Source organism: Alligator mississippiensis, chromosome 11 (genome assembly GCF_030867095.1).
Source record: "Alligator mississippiensis isolate rAllMis1 chromosome 11, rAllMis1, whole genome shotgun sequence".
Lineage (NCBI taxonomy): Eukaryota > Metazoa > Chordata > Crocodylia > Alligatoridae > Alligator > Alligator mississippiensis.
In genome coordinates, this window is record NC_081834.1 from 71,463,606 (window position 1) to 71,484,449 (window position 20,844).

Consider the following 20,844-nt stretch of genomic DNA (forward strand, 5'->3'; position numbering starts at 1 on the left):
TGCCAGGAGTCCTTTTGATTTCATCGGGATTTGGCACACACGTAAGGAAGCTGTGAAACACTGTACAGTCAAGAACTTTGTTCACTTACTAGCTCAACAGGAAAGAGCCTGGCTGAAGAATGATGGCCTGGTGGTTAAACTGCCAGATTGGGACTCAAGGGACTGGAAATAAATCCTTGGCTTTCACACAGACTTTCTGCGGTAAATCAGTTAAACTCTCTCAGTGCCTTGGTTCTGCATAAATAAAGCTAAGAGATGCTCAAGCATCATGTGATACCCAGATGCATGAAGCGGCAAGATAGGACAGAGAGATGATTTTACCTCTATATCCAGTATTCACCAGGCCAATACAGACATGTTGTCAAGAGTGAATGCTGCATGCAGGGTGCTGCCTTGCAGAGATGCGTCCAAAGCACCATACTATAACTCCTAAAAGTCGCCTGATTGAAAAGGCAGTTAAAGGACACCTTAATTCCAGTTTTAAAATACCTTAAAAGGGAAACAACCCTAAAAGGACTCTTTAATCTGTCAGAGGTGTACCATACTAGAATAAATGAATAGAAGCTGGAGCTGAACAAATCTAAAATAGAAATAAGATAAAGGATTTAAAACTAGTGAGGAGCATGCTACCAAGAAAAGTCACAGATTCATCATCTCTTAATGCCTTCAAATCAAGACTGGATGTCTGTCTAGACTAGAAGATATACTATAGTTAAAAGTATTTTATATCGTGTGTGTGTCTTCATATATACATAATGCACATATGGTTCAGCATAGAGATAACTACGAAATGTAATGGCCTAGGACACACGATTTAATCTCAATGACTGAATGGTTGCTTCTGGCTTTAAATTCTATGAATTATTTCTTTTCCCCACCCTTGGTTGTCCTACCTATTGAGATTACAGACTGTTTAGGGCACAGAATGCCTCTCAGTCCTCATACATAGCATCTTGCCAAAATAGGGTTCAGTCAGATCTGAGACCTTTAGACCCACCTTCAAATATTATAACTAGAAATGAACATTATCCATAGCCAAAGCAAGAATGCAATAGAAATCCCAATAAATCTTTTCAGGACATATTAAATTTTGGAGCAAAGGATTTCCTATAGCCTTGTAAAATAAGAGGGGAAAATATCATATCGAGCTGCCTTAAAATAAAATGAAAGCCAAAAAAAAAAAAAATAGGCAGCAACAGTGCAGTAGCCTGTTCACAGGATCCTTCCTACAAAAAAAGCTGGCAGGTTCAAGGATCTTCCTTAAAGTAATAGGCCAAAGCTCAGAGGTAGGCAGAAAGAGAGGCCAAAAAGGGAGAGGGAAAAAAAAGAAATGCTTCAGATGATAAAACATCAAAAGGATGCAAAAGTGGAAATAAAAATTCAGAACCGACTCATTGGAAGAAGACGGGTGGCAAGCTAGCTCTTTCTTCAATATTCATGCCGTTGCTTGATGTAAAGATGATGATGGCATAGTCTCAAGCCAATGCTTTTGAAACCAAACAAAGCAGACCTTGCATCTACCTGATTAGCAACCAACACAAGGAAAGCAGAACAAGTACCTAAGTGCCTACCTGAGCAGAGGAGAATAATATCACTGCATACAGAAACAAAGCCACGGCCTGATGCGCAGGGAAAACTCACCGTGACATTGGCTTCCAAGGAGACTGGGATGTATCAATATTGGCTCAGTAAACATAAATACACAGAGGGAAAGCTTGTCTTCTTTCCCGGGATCTGAAAGCACTGCAAATGCTCAGTGGCATCTGAAGAGCAAAATTCACACATTTCTAACTGAAAGCTATGTATCCCTATGCACCAAATGCAGCAGTTTGCACTTGGATCTAATGAAAACAGTGGCTCTTTCCTGGAAATGATTATTTCATTTTAAAAGGAAGGTGTGGGACAATATTTCTGGAGGAAAGGTGTTAGGTAAGACCTCAGCACATGAAACTAATGGTCCTTATCACAACAACCCAATGGCCTGTTAGGTATGTGTAGGGCTTGACAAACCTATTTGAATCAGTTTTACTTCCATAGATGGTGAAGGCTTTAGGGTAATGTCTGTCAATATGTTTGTCCAGCATATATAACCATGGGACCCTTCTACCAGGAGGGCCTCTAACACTAGTGTAACACAAATGCTTAAAAAAATAATATGGTACCATGTCAGACTTGATGATATGTTCAGGTCCTTCTGACCCTAGAAACTATGAAACTGTAAGTCACAATCAGTGCGTTGAGATGCATGTGCTCAAGTTTGATAAAGTATCTCTAGTTTAAGGCACTCAAAAACCTGCCCTGTTACTCCCAGGTACTGAGAATCTGCAGTACTAATTGAATGCAATGTGCCTTTTATTTCCTTTGCAGGTGGCCTCAACCCTTGTTGTGCCTACATATGAATTTAGATGCCTAATTTTAAACAGCAAGGACAAGATTTTTGTTTGTCACTAGGCCCTGATGTACCCACGTTTTGCATTAGTGTAACTATTTGTATTAAGGTTGTGATTTGTTTTCAACAAATTGTGCACATCTACATGTGCATATTAATGTGAAGCAATAAACGCTGGAGCTTATGCTGCAGAGTTTATTGTTGCAGGTGCACAATTTGAACGCTCACCCGGACTGCAGCACATTGAGCCAGGTTGGAGCAGACCTGGATGGCAGGGCTCAATTGGCTGTGGACAGGCTAGCTGGGGCACAAGGGTGCTTCAGCACAGGGCTAGTCAGCAGTAGAGCACCCTCATGCCCCAGCTAGCCAATGCAGCATCTACACATGCATTGCTATGGAGTAAAAAATGCCGCAGCAGGATAGTATGTGTATTTACCTGCTGCAAAGTAAATTCATTTACTCCAGCTTAACAGGGGCACACATAGATTCATAGATGTTAGGGTAGGAAGAGACCTCAATAGATCATCGAGTCCGACCCCCTGCATAGGAAGGAAAGAGTGCTGGGTCTAGATGACCCCAGCTAGAAGCATATCCAACCTTCTCTTGAAGACCCCCAGGGTGGGGGAGAGCACCACCTCCCTTGGGAGCCCGTTCCAGACCTTGGCCACTCTAACTGTGAAGAAGTTCATCCTAATGTCTAGTATAAATCTGCTCTCTGCTAGCTTATGGCCATTATTTCTTGTAACCCCCGGGGGCGCCTTGGTGAATAAAACCTCACCAATTCCCTTCTGTGCCCCAATGATGAACTTATGGGCAGCCACAAGGTCGCCTCTCAACCTTCTCTTGCGGAGGCCGAAAAGGTCCAGGTTCTTTAGTCTCTCCTCGTAAGGCTTGGTCTGCAAGCCCTTAACGATACGAGTAGCGCTTCTCTGGACCCTCTCCAGGTTATCCGGATCCCTCTTGAAGTGTGGCGCCCAGAATTGCACGCAGTACTCCAATTGCGGTCTGACCAGTACCCAATAGAGGGAAAGTATCACCTCCTTGGATCTATTCGTCATGCATCTGCTGATGCACGATAAAGTGCCATTGGCTTTTCTGATGGCATTGTCACACTGACAACTCATGTTCATCTTGGAGTCCACTAGGACTCCAAGATCCATTTCCACTTCCGTGCCACCCAGCTAGTCATTTCCTAGGCAGTAGGCGTGCTGGATATTTTTCCTCCATAGGTGCAGCACTTTGCATTTCTCCTTGTTGAATTGCATTCTGTTGTTTTCTGCCCACTTGTCCAACCTATCCAAGTCTGCTTGCAGCTGTTCCCTGCCCTCCGGCGTGTCCACTTCTCCCCATAGCTTTGTGTCATCTGCAAACTTGGACAGAGTACACTTCACTCCCTCGTCCAAGTCGCTGATGAAGACATTGAAGAGTATCGGTCCAAGGACCGAGCCCTGCGGGACCCACTGCCCACACCCTTCCAGGTCGAGACCGACCCATCTACCACGACTCTCTGGGTGCGACCCTCTAGCCAATTTGCCACCCACCGGACTGTGCAGTCATCCACGTCACAGCCTCTTAACTTGTTCACCAGTATGGGGTGGGATACCGTATCGAAGGCCTTCCTGAAGTCTAAGTATACGACATCCACCCCTACTCCTGTGTCCAGGTGTTTTGTAACCTGGTCATAAAAAGAGACTAGATTAGTCAGGCATGATCTGCCTGCTCCAAACCCGTGCTGGTTTCCCCTCAGCATAATTTTTCCTGCCGGGCTCTCGCAAATGTGAGCCTTGATCATTTTTTCAAAGACTTTGCCAAGGATAGAGGTGAGACTGACTGGCCAATAGTTGCCCGGGTCCACCTTCCTCCCCTTCTTGAAAATGGGCAGCACATTGGCCCTTTTCTAGTCCTCTGGGACTTGGCCCATGCACCACGAGTGTTCAAATATTCCCACCAGTGGCTGTGCAATGACGTCAGTCAGTGCCTTCAGTACCCTCTGATGGAGCTCCTCCAGGCCTGCCGACTTAAAGGCATCCAGTTCTTCCAAGTGACTCTGCACCATCTCAGGGTCTACGCATGGTAGTCTGGCACCTTGCTGCTGCCTCTCTACAACCCCAGTGAGATCCTTGTCCTGCCCCTCACTTAGGAACACTGAGGCAAAGAACTCGTTGAGGAGTTCAGCCTTGTCCCCCCTGTCCATCACCAATTGTTTCTGCCCATTTAGCAGGGGTCCTATTCCTCCCTGGGCCTTCTTTTTACTCCCTATATATCTAAAAAACAATTTCTTGTTGTCCTTTATTTGGGATGCCATCCTCAGCTCCATGGTAGCTTTGGCCCGTCTAATTGCCTCCCTACAATAGCGAGCAGAGGAGGTATACTCCTCTTTGGTGATCTCTCCCTGTTTCCACTTTTTATGTGCTCCCCTTTTGGCCCGTAGGCTGCCCTGGATTTCTCTGGTCAGCCAAGGAAGCCTCCTGGCCCCTTTCCCTCTTTTTTCTCGCATTGGGATTGTCTCCCTTTGTGTCCAAAGGATCATTTCCTTAAGGCACAGCCACCCTTCTTGGGCTCCCATCACTTCAAAACTCCTACTCTGCAGTGTGTCCTTGACTAATCGCCTGAGTTCATTGAAATCAGATTTCCTAAAGTCTAGCACTTTCACCCTACTAGTTACCTTACCCACTCGACGTCTTATGAAGAACTCTATTATTAGGTGATCACTGTCCCCCAGATGGCTACCATTCTGTAGGTCCCCTACCATGCCATCCCCTGTTGCCAATATCAGATCCAGTAAAGCATTCCCCCTAGTGGGACCGTGTAGTTCCTGTGTCAGGTGGAGGTCCTGTACACAGGTTAGAAACCTGCGTGAATGGTGGGACTTTGCCGTTTGAGTCTCCCAGCAGATGTTTGGGTAGTTTAGGTCCCCCATGACTATCACCTCCTTAGCTTTTATGGTCTCCGAGAGCTGCCTCAGGAGCCCCAAATCTATTTCTTCCCCTTGGTGTGGGGGTCTGTAGCAGACCCCTACCACCAATTCCCTTTCTCCTTGCCCCCCATGTAACCTAACCCACAATCCTTCTACTTCCTCATCCTTCGATTCTGTCTTGATGAGGGTCTATATTGCTCATTGACATAGAGCGCAACCCCTCCCCCTTTCTTCCCCACCCTGTCCTTTCTGTACAGCCTATAACCTTCAATATGTACCGCCCAGTCGTGGGACGAATCCCACCAGGTTTCCGTTAGCCCTACTAAGTCGTAGGTGTTTTCTGCAAGCAGGTGCGCTAGTTCATCCTGCTTGTTCCCCATGCTCCTAGCATGAGTATATAGGCACTTGAGCCCTGTGACTGGTGCCTTTGCTGCCCCCCAGCTCCAAGTGCCAAGGGTCCCCTTATTTCTTACCTGCTTATTGCTTACCTCTGCTGTACTGCTGGCCACCCCATGGCTTGCAGATTCCCAATGTTCTCCTTCTTCAGGCTGGGCTGTCCTTGTGGGTGCCACATGGTTTGGTGGTCCACAGCTTCCCCCACGCTCATCTTCCCCTCCCCCCGACGAGCCTAGTTTAAAGCCCGCTGGAGGAGATCCGCCAACCTAGAAGAAAACACACGCTTACCTTTGGGGGACAGGTGAAGCCCATCCCAACTGAACATGTCCCTCGTCGTGATGTGCGGGTCGTTGTCCAGGAAGCCGAAGCCTGCCTCAAGACACCACTGCTGAAGCCGCCAGTTGGTCTCTCTAATGCAGTTCTCATGCTGTCTTCCATGTCCGCTCACTGGTAGGATGGAAGAGAATACCACCTGTGTACCGAACTCCCTTAGCATGTAAAAGTGTGATGTTTACTGCACAGCTCATTAGTCTAATGCACAGTAAACATCTTGTGTGGATGCGCCAAGTAGCTACACTACTACTGCACAGCCCGTAGTGTAGGCCCAGTTCAATGGGTATAAATACGACTGTTAGCAGAATAGCCTACTCCACTTCCTACACTGGAATACATTATACTTGTCTAAGATTACACCATATAAAATGGGGAGACTGTGGCAGAGAAGATATATACCTTAATCTCTACTAGTATAATTGCATTTGTCAATATTTGGTATAGTATCTTGAGAGGATCTAACTGTTTTGGTATGTTCAAAATCAGCTTCTAATTTCTAATTAGCCTAATGCTCATAATTTTTTTAAAATTCAGGGATGGCCAGTAATGGTAACGGTCTGCTCCCAGGTGCACCACAAATGTAAAAGGGCCTCTCTGCTGGGTGATGTCTCTAGAAACAGGGTGTTTTCCTGGGGGGAAGAGGTACGCAGGAGTCTGCCATGTCACTCCTGCATCACCACCCACATTTATGCCGTCACAAGCTCTGCTCCACCCTTAAACCCACCAACATTTCATGCCGACACTTTTCATATGTAACTTCCTGTTTATACAATAAGAAACAAAAGGTGTAGAACTGAAGGCAAGGAGCCTTAAATTTACAAGGTCTTGGGAGCACCCAGGAATTTTGGCTGGATTTGTAGAAGAGCTCAGGTCCCATTTAGGCACCTAACTAAAAGTGCAGTAAGATTTTCCAAATGGCTCAGCAAACTGCAGCTGGATTTTCCATACCCAACTTGCAATTTTGCCATGAGCCAATATTTAAATGGGAGCTAAGCTGAAAGTCTGACCTTTCCTAAGGGTGCTAGGCACTCCAAGCCTTCACATACATTTTATTACAGCTACTTCCATAGCCTCTTTAGCGACAATGCCTACACCTGCAACAAATATTAAGGACCCTCCAAGATTTACTCTGTCCTTTGTCAGGGAAACCTCTCATTGGTCTAACCTTCAGGTCATCTACCTGACATGGTGCCTAAAAGCATACACACAAACCAGGCTCTCATTCATCAAAATGTTTTCTTCAGAAATGTTTTACTGATGAGCAGCTGTGTTCGTTTTCTCCTTAGTTGGTTCCTGTATGCAGATACAGAGCTACAGGTGAAGCTGCATCCTTTTTACCCTTGGCTTTGATGCATTCAAAGGAGAAAAGGGAAGCCTACGCAGAACTGGGGGGAAAGAAAAACCAGGGAGACTCGCAGTGTAAAAGAGGAACAAGACACCAAAATGCATCATGCTTATTCTCACAATTTCAGCAGATGTTAATTATCTAGTAAATCATGCTATCTTCAGCCCCATCTGGAATAAGGTTGCCAATGAACCATGCCTGCAGGGTCCACCACCTTTACCCCATTCCCCTCCGAGCACCCCCATTTCTTTGTCACTCTCCTCCAGTCCCATTTCACCAAGCCACTATTCTCTCCTCAGCCATCTTTGCTAAGGGAAGGAAATTCATAACAAAATTAACAGGATCATTTGTTTTTAAACCCTCCAAGTTATTCCGTCTTTGCCATTTCCTGTTTTCTCTATGCTCCAGGATCCTGTAAAGACAAGTCCTCACCTTGTACACATTAGTGGCTCCACTGAAGTCAAGGGCACACGAGGAATTAGGACATTCGACTCCAAGATCTTTGGGCCAGAGAGTGTCCTAACATGAGCCTTATACAGAACAATACATGCTGTCAGGGCTCAATAATTAACTAATAAATGGCACTAGTACTGACACTTCCTTTCAAAATAGTCTTACAGGGAACAGATCTATAGTTTCTTAACAGGTTTTTTTTAACATTACAGTCCTTTAGTGCTTTATCTCCTCCTACTAACGAAAGGAGAAGGTGGATGAGCATAATATAATGTGACCGATTTAGCATGTATGCTAGACCGGATCCAATTCCACTGCAAATAAATGGATCAAAGTTTGAAGAGGCGTGGAAAGTGGGCCAAGCTGATCTTAGAAAACTGGTTGTGCTCTAGATGGAGCTCTGTTAACTTCAGGAGGCCAGCAAAAGCATTGCGGGACAGACTCTGCACACAGTTGTAGCCCAAATCCAGAAAATCAAGGTTCCGGCAATCTTGAAAAACTCGGACTGGTCCCGTTTTCAGTGAGTTGGACCTCAAGTGCAAGAACAAGAGTTTGCGAAGGCCCTTAAATTGCTCTGACTGTAACACCTGCTGCTTGTTGTAAGAAAGGTCCAGATTGCAGAGATTGGGGCCCAGGTGAAATGTTTTGTTGTGCAGATGAGTATTTTTGTTGGAGCTTAGAATTAGTTCCTTCAGCCTTCAGATCCCCTGAAACACATCCTCCTCCACGCAGCTGATGTAAATATGGCCAAGATAAAGCCAGATGAGCTGATTCAGGCCCCAAAACTGATTTGATTTAAACTTCTGGATGTTGTTGTAGTGCAGCAATAAGCCTTGAGATCCTCCAGAAATATTCCAAGGGGTATCTCTGAATGCGTGAGAATCACAGTACACCATCACATCTGCAGTTCCTGGGGCAAGTGCGCTGAGCCTCCGTGAGCATACCAGACAGCACCGTAGGAAGTAGCACTAACACCACACTCATGCCTCTCAGCTGCTTCATTAAACAGAAACCTGCAATATTAAAAAGACGACAAATGTGCATTGTAAAACTATTAAAATAAATAACCAGGAGATTACTTACATCAGTGGGGCTTCTACTGGGGCATTGGAGGTCCAGTGGATTTGGAGACAGCCTGTTTGTCCCTTCCTACATTGTTTGCTATGTAAATGCCTGCTATCACTTCACTTCCTAGCCTGCCTCCCCCTCCCCCCGTACCCACACCACCACAACCACTGTGGTTATTCAAGTACTTGTGTGTGATTTATGATCCCAAAGATGGGCCGAGAGCCTGTCTGCTCTTCCCTTGATCTCATGTACATCCTCACACCATGTAGCGGATATATCTTTATCACTGGATGCTGAGGATTTAACAATAAACTTATCTGTCAGGTCACCGTTCTGAACTCACCGCAGGGTTTGATAGGAAACTCAGCCCCTGCTTTGGTAGTTCAACAAGAAGTAAAATATTTCTTAATAAACCCAGCTGCTTATAAATCTTTTCCAGCCTGCACCCCTCCCCCTTCCAAAATGAGTATAAAAAGGAGCTACAGTGATCAGCTGACATATAATAAAGTTTGACCTACATTTAAAACGTGCCTTTATTGCAAAAGGAAAGAGTAGATGAAAATCTTACTAACCAGCATTGAGGGATCTTTTTCATGTGGAAAAAAAAAGCATGCACTGTAAACACCCATACACAAACACTATCATAAAGCATACATGTGTATTATCTATATTGTGTAGCAGACGTAGGGGACCCCGATATCATGAGGATGCCTTCATTAATACACACATCTCACAACTTAGTTTTCAAGGTCGTATTATATGTTCATTATATGGATGTAAACACATCTACTGATATTCAAATATCTATTATTTTGTACGTGTGTCATTTTGATGTATTGCATGTGCAATACATGTATGTGTGTATATATACACATGTACACACACATACACCTATATAGAAGTATGAATATGTGTGTATATGTATGCACACACACTTTTATACCAATGTTGTGTGACCCTGGTGGCAGCACTACCTGCAGCCATGTCCAAGTTTTTGGGATCCTGGGGTGTCAATAGGTCTCGGTCTACTCCCACTCTGTCTACAGGCTGGGAGCACCACTCACTGAAGCGCTCTCCTGCGGTGCTCCCCGCACCAGACCACACACTAAGTAACTATTTACAATACTTTATTGTTCACAATAACAACTCGGAGACTGACAAATAATAACTGAGAGACTGACAAATTCGACATCCCATAAATAACAAACTATTGTTCATTATTGAGCCATTATAGCTATATTATTTGTGCAAGCTCAATATCTATTAACTTGTGTGAGCTATTGAGCTAGTAATGGTAGCTCATTATTGAGCTGTTTTCAATAAACTCAATTATGATACTCATCATCTAACAAAAGCAATTATGTTATCAACTTTACCACTCGGCAACTTATAACAGGTATGTATATATGCTTAGTCAGCCAGGTCTCCACAAAATCCCTCTGCCTGCAGCAAAGTAGCCCACTGTGCAGCGGCTGCAGCAGAGCCCCAGGGAGCGGTGCTCGCTCTGCCTCACAAGAGGGGTGGCGATGCCGTCATCTGGACAGAACATGGGGGGCCTGTCAGGAGCGTGGCTGCTCCAGAGACCAGGGTTTCTTGCCTTGTCCAGTCTTTCCTGGGCACCTGCAATCACTCACACAGCTCCCCAGACACTTCCCAAGGCAGCTGTCCTGTGGTTGGCACCTGGAGCACCCCTCTCAGTGGTACGTTATTGAGCTCTCTGCTGGAGCTCCCGCACAGCTGCTTTCTGCTGCTCTCCCAGAAAACCTCCTCTAGCAACCCCTGTCCCTCATTCCCTCCAGGGACTCCCTGCACCAGGGGATCTTAAGAGTGGGAGGGGAACCCATTTGCACAACCCCTGCTCCTTCAGTAAAGGCAATTCTGGGTACTCGGTAGCTCCTCTGCCCGCAGTAGCAGCCCTTCTCCCCTTTTTTTCCCGGGCTTCCTGCCCTGGAGTTCCAGCTGTCAAATCTCATGCACGCATCCTGTGTGCACAGCCTGCTGGCAGAGCCTTGTCCCAAGAGGGCAAACACCCTAAATGAGCTTGCACACTCCAAGGAAGCCCTTCAGCACCTTTACAGTTGCATTAAGATCAGCAAAAAGCGTTACATTTCAAGAGTCATATTTTCATCTGGACCCCCCTTGCTGTTCCTCACTGCCGCTGATTTGAAAGCTTTGCATTTCAGATGTCAGGCTGATCCTTCCGCATTGTCTATGCTGCTTTGGGAGAGCAGTCAGATTTTGCACAGTCTCTGAATAATTGTGGCAAGAATTTCAGAAATTTCAACCTACACACACACACACAAACACACACACACACACTTTCTCAGAGCAAATCGTAATTTTGGGACCCCCCTGGCTCAGTCCAGAGCTGTATTCCCACCCATCATTTGGCTGCATTCTTCCATCAGCAGCACTCTTTAAAGGCCTGTTATCTTCTCTGTAAATAGTCATTTTATTATTTGTCTCTCTCACACACACACACACACACACACCCCTGTGCTGCAGTTATTAATTCCAATTTTAAACCAAGAGCCAGTAAGTGAAACCATTCTTAATCTAAAAAGCCCTTATGTGTCTCTCTCTTTCACTTCAATGGTTAGGTCTCTAATTTAAATCCTGATTTTTCGCTCTTGCCTGTGCACCAGCAGCGGCCAGCTAGAAATATGTTCCAGCTGCTGCAGAGTTGGGGGGGGATGGAAATTAAAACTGTCACACTTGAAAAAAAATAAGGCAAATGACTGCTGGAGATCCACCAGCTCTACTAGGGATATTTATTGACAAACCAAGTCAGCCTTCCCAAAACCCACAAAATCACCCCGCTCTTGCCTACTTCCCACATGCTGCAAACTGTTCACAATCCTTCCCAACAACCTGCATAATCTCAATACAGGTTTATCTAACGTGCACACAATCCCAAAGGAAATCCCATACATGTGCACATCAGACGGATACAGACACCTATTTAGAGGTGTATGGGCAAGTTGGATCATGAATGGACTTGCTGTGGTTGTCAGCTCCGTGCATGAATTTACAGATTAATTACATATAAAACAACTGCGGCAGAGGTGGGGGGGTGGGGGGAGGTGTGTGTGTGCTTGTGCAGTGGGGGGGATACGCAATCAAAAAATATAATAGCAAAAATGCCTGGCAAAGGACTGCACTGCTGCTGTTCAGACTGGTCCCTGCTCTCCATCAGCTAATAATCCAGATGAAAAAATGTACAGCACACCTGCAGCTGTACTAAGAAGGCAGCAACAAAAGTTCACTTACCCATCCTTTTGTCATCCACAAGTGTATCCCCTTTTTTCTTCTCCCTCTCCCTTACTCTTTTTTTCTTTTTTCTTTTTTTCCACATGGGGCTCCTTTCTTTAAGCCATCACAACCTTCATGCCACAGCACAGCTGCCACTCACATCACCACCATCCGACCGGCATGCCAGTAACCCACACAAAGTTTCCTAGAGGGGACAAGAAAGAATTTGGTGGATGAGGAAAGGAAGGGACAGGGGAAGGGAGTAGAGGGGGGTGGGGAAGACAGGACCAGGGATGGGGAGGGTACAGCAGAGGCAGGGTGGGGTGGGGGGGGATACTAAGCTCTGAGAGCCATTGTGCAAGGCATCAGAGAAGCATCACCATTAATTGGCAACCTGCATTTAAGAGCTATAGCACAGCAGGTAAACCAACTTCTCTGGGAGGAATAAAAATTAAATCTTCCCGTACCTAGCACCCCTTATTCTGCTGCCCTTTGCTCTTCTCAGGCACAGCAATCCATTCTCCAACTCTTAAAGCCAGCAGGTCTCCTGTGCTGTTTAAGAGCTATGCCGGACAGGTTTATCCATTTAGCCGGTTGAGCTGGAAGTGTTTTGTACCTGTGCTGAGAGGCAGCTCTTGTCGAATTCAGCAGGCTTTCCAGAGAGCGAGGATGCTCCAGAGCGTGTGGGTGTTAATGTTTAGTTTGTGATGCACCGAGTGCCCTCCACTGGAGAGAACGGATCACACATTAAAGGCACAAATAAGTGATCCTGCCATTACTTATGCACGTTCCTCTTTCAGAAAAAGAAAATTAAAGACACAGTATTGCTTCCTGACTCCCTCACTTCATTTTCCTGCCCAGATTATTAAACATTTATTCCATGGATTTTCCTGCAGTTACTATAACAGACCAAATAAAACACCTCATCCTTGCATATTTAGCAAGCTGCATGCCTAAACCAGCATCTTTTTCTTGTGCGAATTATAGGCTCTTTTTAATTCCTTTATTCATTGCAGGGGGCTTGGTGTGGAAGGGGGATGCGTATAGATGAATAATAAAAATGGTGTTAAAGGTACTAGGTGGGGGCTGTAAAATATACAAATCTAGCTTCTGCATAAAGGGTATTTAATTAAAAGTGCTATATTGAAATGTAAACAGACCGAAAATGGCATTTTTTAAAACTCAGCTAAGTGCTTTTTGTCAGGCAAATAATATAAAGTTCAACATATAATTGTAGCAGACTTCCCATATGGGCTCACCAGATCGGCTTGAGACATTTCCCCTGGGCTAAAAACAGTGTCGGTGAACTCGGAACAAGTCCAAGGGTGGAGGTGGGGAGCCCTGCCCTGCGGAGAAGGAGAAGCCGATTGAAAGAAGAGGTTTTCAATCCCCTCATTCGCAGGAAAGGGGGATGGCCGGGGTTGGGGGCCAGCCACTCTCAGCCCTGGCTGCCTGGTTTGCAAGCCAGGGGGGACTGCTGGAGGGAATAAAAGCATCACCCTAACTGGCGTGGGGGAGCTGACAGTGATTCCAGGAAATGACACAGGAGGCCTAAGAAGAGCTGGGGAGAGCTGACACAGCCGAGGCAGCAGAGACCCCTCTGAAGAGCCTCGACAGCCCTGGCAGAAGAAGGCAGCAGCAGTCGGCCGTACCTCCAGCCCTGCAGCAGAGAGGGAGCTGCGGCCAGGAGCACAGGCAGCATCCTTATCCAGAGCAAGGAGCTGGGCCGGTGATTGGAGGAAACCCCTTACCTTCCCTGGGGAAGCGGGACAGCAGCAGGCAAGGCGCTGGGATCTGGAGGAGCAGGAGAGCACAAGGACGAGGGTTCCTGGGAGCTCGGGGCGCAGGCTGGTGCTCGGAGCAGGACTGGGGAGCCGCGAGGCATGTGGGGTGCCCAGCCAGTCATCTGGAGCAGGGGTTTGGAGTAACAACCCCTGAAGGCTGCCTGTGCTGCTGACCCTCTGCCACTGAGTGCCCCAGAGGGGACTCAGCCCTGTCCCTTATTGTACAGCTGATGGTCATCGCATGGAGACCCTGAGCTTTGTGCTTGGGGCATGCTGATTGCTGCAGGAGCCTACTCTGTTGCTTGCCTTTTTGGTAGCCACGGAGGGTCACCCTTCAGCCTCTTTGTGGGGTTGGGATTTGATAGAGTTTGATTGCTGCAGACCAGAAGAGCTGAACTTATTGCAGTCTGTCGCTTATTGGGAAGCCTGTTGGAGCTGCAGGGAGTGAGCACCCTGCTCCCTTGTGGTGGTACTTCAGCAGCAGCTGAAAGCTGCCAGTTCCCCTACCCGGGGGTCTTGAGTCAAGGGTTGACTAATGCATTCGGGTTTGTTTTGTGATTCTGGTTATGCCACTGAAGTTCACGTGCAAGTCACCTTTCCTATTATTCTTGTTTTGTAAATAAAGTGTAAATAGTTAAATCAGTTAAGTGTTAGACCTTCTTGGGACCACGGGGTGCTCTGTGGGGAGCAGGGGCCAGCAGGGAAGTCAATTGGTGCTGGCCAGAAGCCCTGCTCCACTCTCACCACACCACCCCTGATATTGGGCAGGGTGGCACCTATTGGGCCGCCACCGGGGTTACATAATGCAAGGCTGGAGAGGCACTTACAGACACCTTTTTCCAAATTCAGAAGCAGTCAGGTCTCACAGACAGAGCACTGGCCTGGGACTCAGGACGCATGGTTTCTACTTTGATTTTCTGTGCAACCATCACTTCTGTAGTGTTTCATCTCCCAACCTTGATCTACCTTGCTTATTTGAGGGCCTGATCCAACTCCTACTAAATTCTTTGGAAAGATGTCAATGGGCTTTGAATCAGGGGCATACGATTCTTGATACATGGACCCAATTTTCCAGACGGTTCAGCCCTCAACGTGTAAATATTTCCAGAAAATCTGGCCACTTACTCACATGCCTAAGTTGGATCCGAGCTCTTTAGAAAATCTGTCCTCATTTGTAAGTGCTGTGGAAAGTCTGAAAGTAATAGCCTATGTGTCTAGAAAGCACTTAGCACAATAAACCTTGATCCTATCTGAGGTCTCTGTATGCTACCACTATTCATTCTACCAGTATTAACAAAAATAAAATCCCATCATCCTTCAGGGCCAGATTCCATGCCTGTTTTTTCTAGATTTCTTATTCCTTTATCAAGCACAAAGGTTACTGGCTACAGTAGGAGTGTTTCCTTACAAAAAAAGGGAGGGTTTAATATTGCAATCAGCTTTAAATGGAATCAAGGTCACCAAACAGTCTCTGCTTCCTCTCTCTCAACCAGTCTCAGTCAACTTCAGGAGTCACGCCTGCCAAAAGAGTTCAGTATTTGGCTTTCATTGACTAGGGCCAAGCAAAATAGCTCACCACCAATAAAACAGAGAAATAGGCTCAAGTCAGCATTTTTCATCCTGTTCCACAATCCAAACATCTCACTAGTGGGATATGTCTTGATCCAGGTTTTCCTTTTAGCTTCTTATAATAATTTGGGGCCATTTGCATATAATGGTTCACGGTTTTGAATTTGGATTCATCTGCATGACTAACTATGATGGTGATTTACAATCATCAAGATCAAGTTATCAAGCTAGTCGCATGTCAGAGGCAAACAAAACCAACTGGGTTCAAGTTTAAATTGTAATGAAATGATTATGAAAGCAACATGTCAACATGATCAGCATCATTTTTGTTCTCATTCATATATAAGCCCAGTAATATTTCCTAATATAAACAGTGCCAGAGTCTGGGATCCTGGGACTTGGAATAGATAGTTTGCTAAGAAGTAGTACATGGAACAACTAAAGCTGAATTGAATCAGGTTTTATCCACCCCTCCTACCCCCGCACCGATCAAGGAAGATCTAAAAAGACTGAAAACATTTCCATGTGGTTTTCTTTCCCAGGCTTCTGTATCACTTCCTTTTTTATGAGACAAAGTGCCAGAACTGTCCTCATTCTAGACGCTCTCAGGTGGGCAAGAAAATGGCTATATTTGCTGCTGTAAAATTTGATGAACTTTCTCTCCTAAACTTTTGATTTTTAATTGAAAAGCCATAACCCCCAAAACTGAAATCTTTGGCGGTTCCACCAGTGCCCACTCCCCAAAACGTTTTAGTCAACAACAACAGTCTGGGTTTTTTCTTGGTTTTCTCACAAACCATAGTGAGAAAACTAGTTCAATAGTCAGGAAAGTGTACAAGACTGGAATGAAAATGTCATTTGAGATTTCTAGTCCAGGTCTATCTAGGCACAGGAAACACAGACATATTGCATGAAGAAGTTTAGGATGGCATACAGAGGTTTGGATACTCCAGATGACAAGGTGTCCTGCCCACTATCATCAGTAACCTGCAAAAATTATCAATACTAATAACCACTAACCTTGCTTACCCTGCAATCCATTCTTAACCATCTAGACTGATGGCTGCATTTATTTAATTCAGCTCCTGATCAATATAATAGCAAATTTGGGGAGTGAGGTGGTGGGGGTCATTTTGAAACTCATGGTTTCTAAATCACGGGATTAAAAAAAAAAAAATAAGACTGTGTTGCAAATTCTTTACATTTGTGTCCTTGTTCTTGTGCATTTAAGATGTGTTTGATTCCTGTTGTAAGGTCTTTTTTGGAGAACTACAGGAGTCACAAACTTACACATGCTGAACCCTTTATCTGTGCAATTTGGAGGGACGAGAGTGCTCTCCCCATTTAAAAAAGAACAAAAAATTCCCCAAACAAACGATCTCAAACTGTTTCATACGATCAGCTTTTCAAAAGCCCTGCATAGTCGCATGGTACATTTCTATTGACTGCCACAAGAGTTCATGCTCTTCCACAGTTTGAAAAGCCCCAGCCACTAACTGGTTGACAAATGGAGGTCTTCTTCATAAAAGCTTTATGATTTTTTTCTCGTTTTGCTAACTTTATTTTTAAAAATACTGTCCACCACGGCTAATCAATTATCTAGATTCATTGGCTATTTACCAATGTTACCCCATTCACAAAAAAAAAAACAAAACACTTTTAAAGTGCATGTAGAGCACTAATTATGACTGCCTCAGCCAAGTCATTGTCTTATTTATTTAACTGATTAAAAAAAAAAAATAAGGCCAGGGGAACCATTTCAAAACCCAGGCCTGTGTAACATCTGCCAAAGAACTTTCCCCCAACATTTCTGCATGAAGTCCATAGCTTCTGCCTCATATGTTTCTGAAAGACAGAAAAGGATAGAGAATCTACCACATCCTGTCTAATTCAACTTCTGTTGAACAGCTTGAGGATGAGAGCTCAGGCCACACGGGCTCTGAGAGCTGCAGTTTATTGCTTCATGCCATAGTGATCCAGCAAACAGCTACTTCATATATTTTCCAAATGCATGGATGTAATGCGCTTGCCTCCCTTGTATGCCAACCTAAACCTGTTGCTCACTGCTCCCCCTAATGAACACTGTTATTTATATTTGACACAGGCAGTATTCAGGCAGACCTCTGTAACCGAGACTCAGCATCTTTTAGGCACATAGCTCAGAAATGACTGCTTGTGCACAGGTATGTCTGTAGGACACTCAGATTTACTTCTCCTTTATAGTCTGGTGTGAGCATAACCCACCGGTGATCACATACTGAGATTCCATGCTGTGCGAGTCCACAGAGTACAGGAGTATGCTACCGCCCCTGGCTACATAGCCTTATACAGCTTCTAAAAATACCGTATTGCTTGAAAGAAGGAATCTCAAAAGACATGCAAGAAACAAAGCCTCTGTTTTCGGCAGCATTTGTCGGAGCTGCTGAAAACCTTGCTAAAAGCCCTCGAATTATTCATAATTTCTCTCTTTAGTACATCGAGCTCCAGGTTCTCCAAGCATTGGTTTCATGTGTGACATTTACTTTGTGACACCAGACACGCCAAGTCAAAACTGAGCAGTACCTACACAAACCCAGTTCACACAACGTGAGTCAGCTTATCTGCTCTTTTGGATGGAGATATTTTTTATCTCGGCTGTTTTGGTGCAGCAGAAGTACATATTCATCACTTAGAAAGGAAGGTCTACACGCATCCATCAGGAATATATCTTCTTGTGTGCCTTAATTCAGAATGAATCAGCATTGGAAATGGCCATTGAAAATATTGTTCAAAAGAAAAGGCATCTTAATTTTAAAATGTTGTGTTTGTTGGTTTATCAGCAGCAGCCCTGCTTTTGACATATATTGTCATTTTTGGACCAAACAACAGGAAACAAGCCTGCCTCTTTAAGCGCTTTTTTTTTTTTTTTTTTTTTTTTTTTAGAAATGGTACTACTAGTTGCCCCCCAAAATTAACATGTTTCAGTTTGGGGGATTTGTTTTTCTTAATTAACAACTAAAAATATTTCTATCCTCCTGTGAGATAAGGAAGTGACAATTTATACGTGAGGAATTGCAATAAATTTCTATGCAGGTTGGGCACCTAAATACCTTTGAGGATCTGGGTCTACATATGATCGCAGGAAAGTAAGGCTGGAAGGGAACTTGTAAGGTCACCTGGTCCCCTCCACTCGAGGTAGGACCACCCCTGACTAAACCATCCCAGCAAGTGTCTGTCTTGAAAACGTCCAGGGATGGAGACTGAACAGCTTCTCAACACAGCTCGTTTCAATGCCCGACCTCACAGTCAGGAAGTTCCTAACAATCTCCAACCTCCATTTCTTCTGCTGCAGTTTGAGGCCATTGCTTCTAGTGCTGTCTCCTACAGCCATGGAGAAAAGCCCATCCCCGTATTGTCTCTATAGTCCCCGTTCAAGTATTTGAAGACTATTAACCAATCTCCCCATAATCTTTCAAAACCAAACATGATTTGAGCAAACGTCTGCAGCAGAGCTTCGGATCAGAGACTAGCCTTGTATGGCACAGGCTAGTCATCTTTCTACACCTAATTTTATCTTGCATTTCTTCTCATATAACCTTGCCTTCTGCCTGCGGAGAAGGCGGCGGGGGGTTGTGAAACATTCACTGAGCAATAAGGTGGCATTTTATACTCACTTTCCATTGGGCAAAGTAGAGGGCCGTTACAAATTTGAACTCTGGTGAGGAAGTCCATCCTCACTCTTCCAAGTTCTCAGCTTCAGATGCACAGCAACTTCTTGGCAGAGACATGGAGTCAGGGATTTCCAAACCTCAATGCATGAGCTAATATAATTTGAACAAGGAGGCAAGGCTCTGGGGCTGAGGGCTCTTGCAGATGCAGATCAGTACAAAAGGGGAGCTGTAAATACTTGCCCAAGAGGCTTACAGCAGTAGATACTGCGGTGGTACTAATGAGGAGCTTGCTGACAGGTGTAAATTGTTGCCTGTTGCCAGGTGTGACAGGCTGAACCAGGGCAGAATACCTCTGAGTAACAGCAGCACTGCAGCGGCAAGGCAAAACTCTGTTCAGCGTCACAACAGCGCCATGTTTTACCAGCAGAGGATCTGAACCCCCAATAATCACCAGACTTTTTTAAAACTCAGTTTGGGTTCAACTTATTGTAACAGCCACCAAACCTGGTATTATCACAGTCTAATACTCAAAAAGAAAGGAAAACATCCAATTCAATTGGAAAAGGTATTAAGAAAAAAAAAATTGCTAATGAAATAATTCCTTTCCCCACTCCACTTTAAATTAAAATTTGCTCTTTAAATTCAAAACAATGCTGAGGCATATAATATGCCATGTACTCACTTTCCATTCCTCTCCTGCACAGTAATTGTGTCTGAGGTTATCATTTATATTAAAGATCATCCTGGAGTTAGTTAATTGGGCCTGAAGCTCTATAAAAATAATTCAAACTGGGCAATTGCTAATAAATGTAAAGCCTTACAATTTGTTTCATCTTTGGAACAATTCAAAAGGCTAAAAAAGTCACCTGTCTTTACTCCTAATGTTCCTGAAGAGGGAAATATTTAAGCCTTGCAGTATCAGGTTATTGCATTAACGTATGGTCATTTATGTTTCAAAGTGGAAAATGAGAGTCCTGGCATTCGTGGAGCACCAGCCAGGTCCATTTTTAAAGCAAGACAAGATTCACTAAACATGTCGATAGCATTGTAACACAGCCCATTTTACAAGCCATAGAGGGAATGTTTCCATAACTCTTTCTCTGGGTGATTTCTCTAAGGATAGTAAAGCCTTATTTAATTACTGGATCAAGAAGGTGGCCTAGTATTTACAACCAAAGCCAGTCAAACTGGTCAGGGCCTCAGCAAACTTACCCCACCATGGGAAGTGACAGCCACAAACAGGTTATTTTGGAAGTGAGTAAGACTCACTTCTGTGTAGACAATAAGTGGGAGGCCTGCAAGCTACTTAACACCCTCCAAATGTGGAGTTTAGTGCAGTTATATTCTCATCCTCAACTGAAGGCTGCCATGGTATAAATGTTAAAATGCTTGCGCCCTCCACACCCTAGAAAAGACTCATCTTCCCACTTATGTTATTTCAGTCTAACTCTACAGTCTCCATTTGCACAGAGGACATATTTTAATCATTTATAAAGGGCTGGTAGATGTTTTAATCATGGTTATTCATTGCTAATGAGTTTTATATGTGGCTTACAATAGTTTATAAGTATTCATGACACCTCCCCCCACATCCACAGCCAATTGCTGAGTGGGGCGGAGGGAGGGAGAGGGTCCCCCAGCAGCCGATCGCTGAGCCCAAAAATGTCAATGGTGGAACCAGTGGCGAA

At 44.8% G+C, this 20,844-nt stretch overlaps 1 long non-coding RNA gene across 1 annotated transcript in view; it reads right to left on the minus strand.

Annotated features, from left to right (window-relative positions):
- The window catches only part of LOC132244231 (uncharacterized), a 42,789-nt gene extending 29,943 nt beyond the window's left edge, over positions 1–12,846 (minus strand). Inside the window, exons 1-4 of the long non-coding RNA XR_009455814.1 lie at positions 12,621–12,846; positions 12,172–12,358; positions 7,813–8,846; positions 5,991–6,149 (exon numbers count right to left, since the gene is read on the minus strand). This is a non-coding gene — a long non-coding RNA (uncharacterized LOC132244231). The remainder of the gene's footprint in view (positions 1–5,990; positions 6,150–7,812; positions 8,847–12,171; positions 12,359–12,620) is intronic.
- Between the last annotated feature and the right edge of the window lie 7,998 nt (positions 12,847–20,844).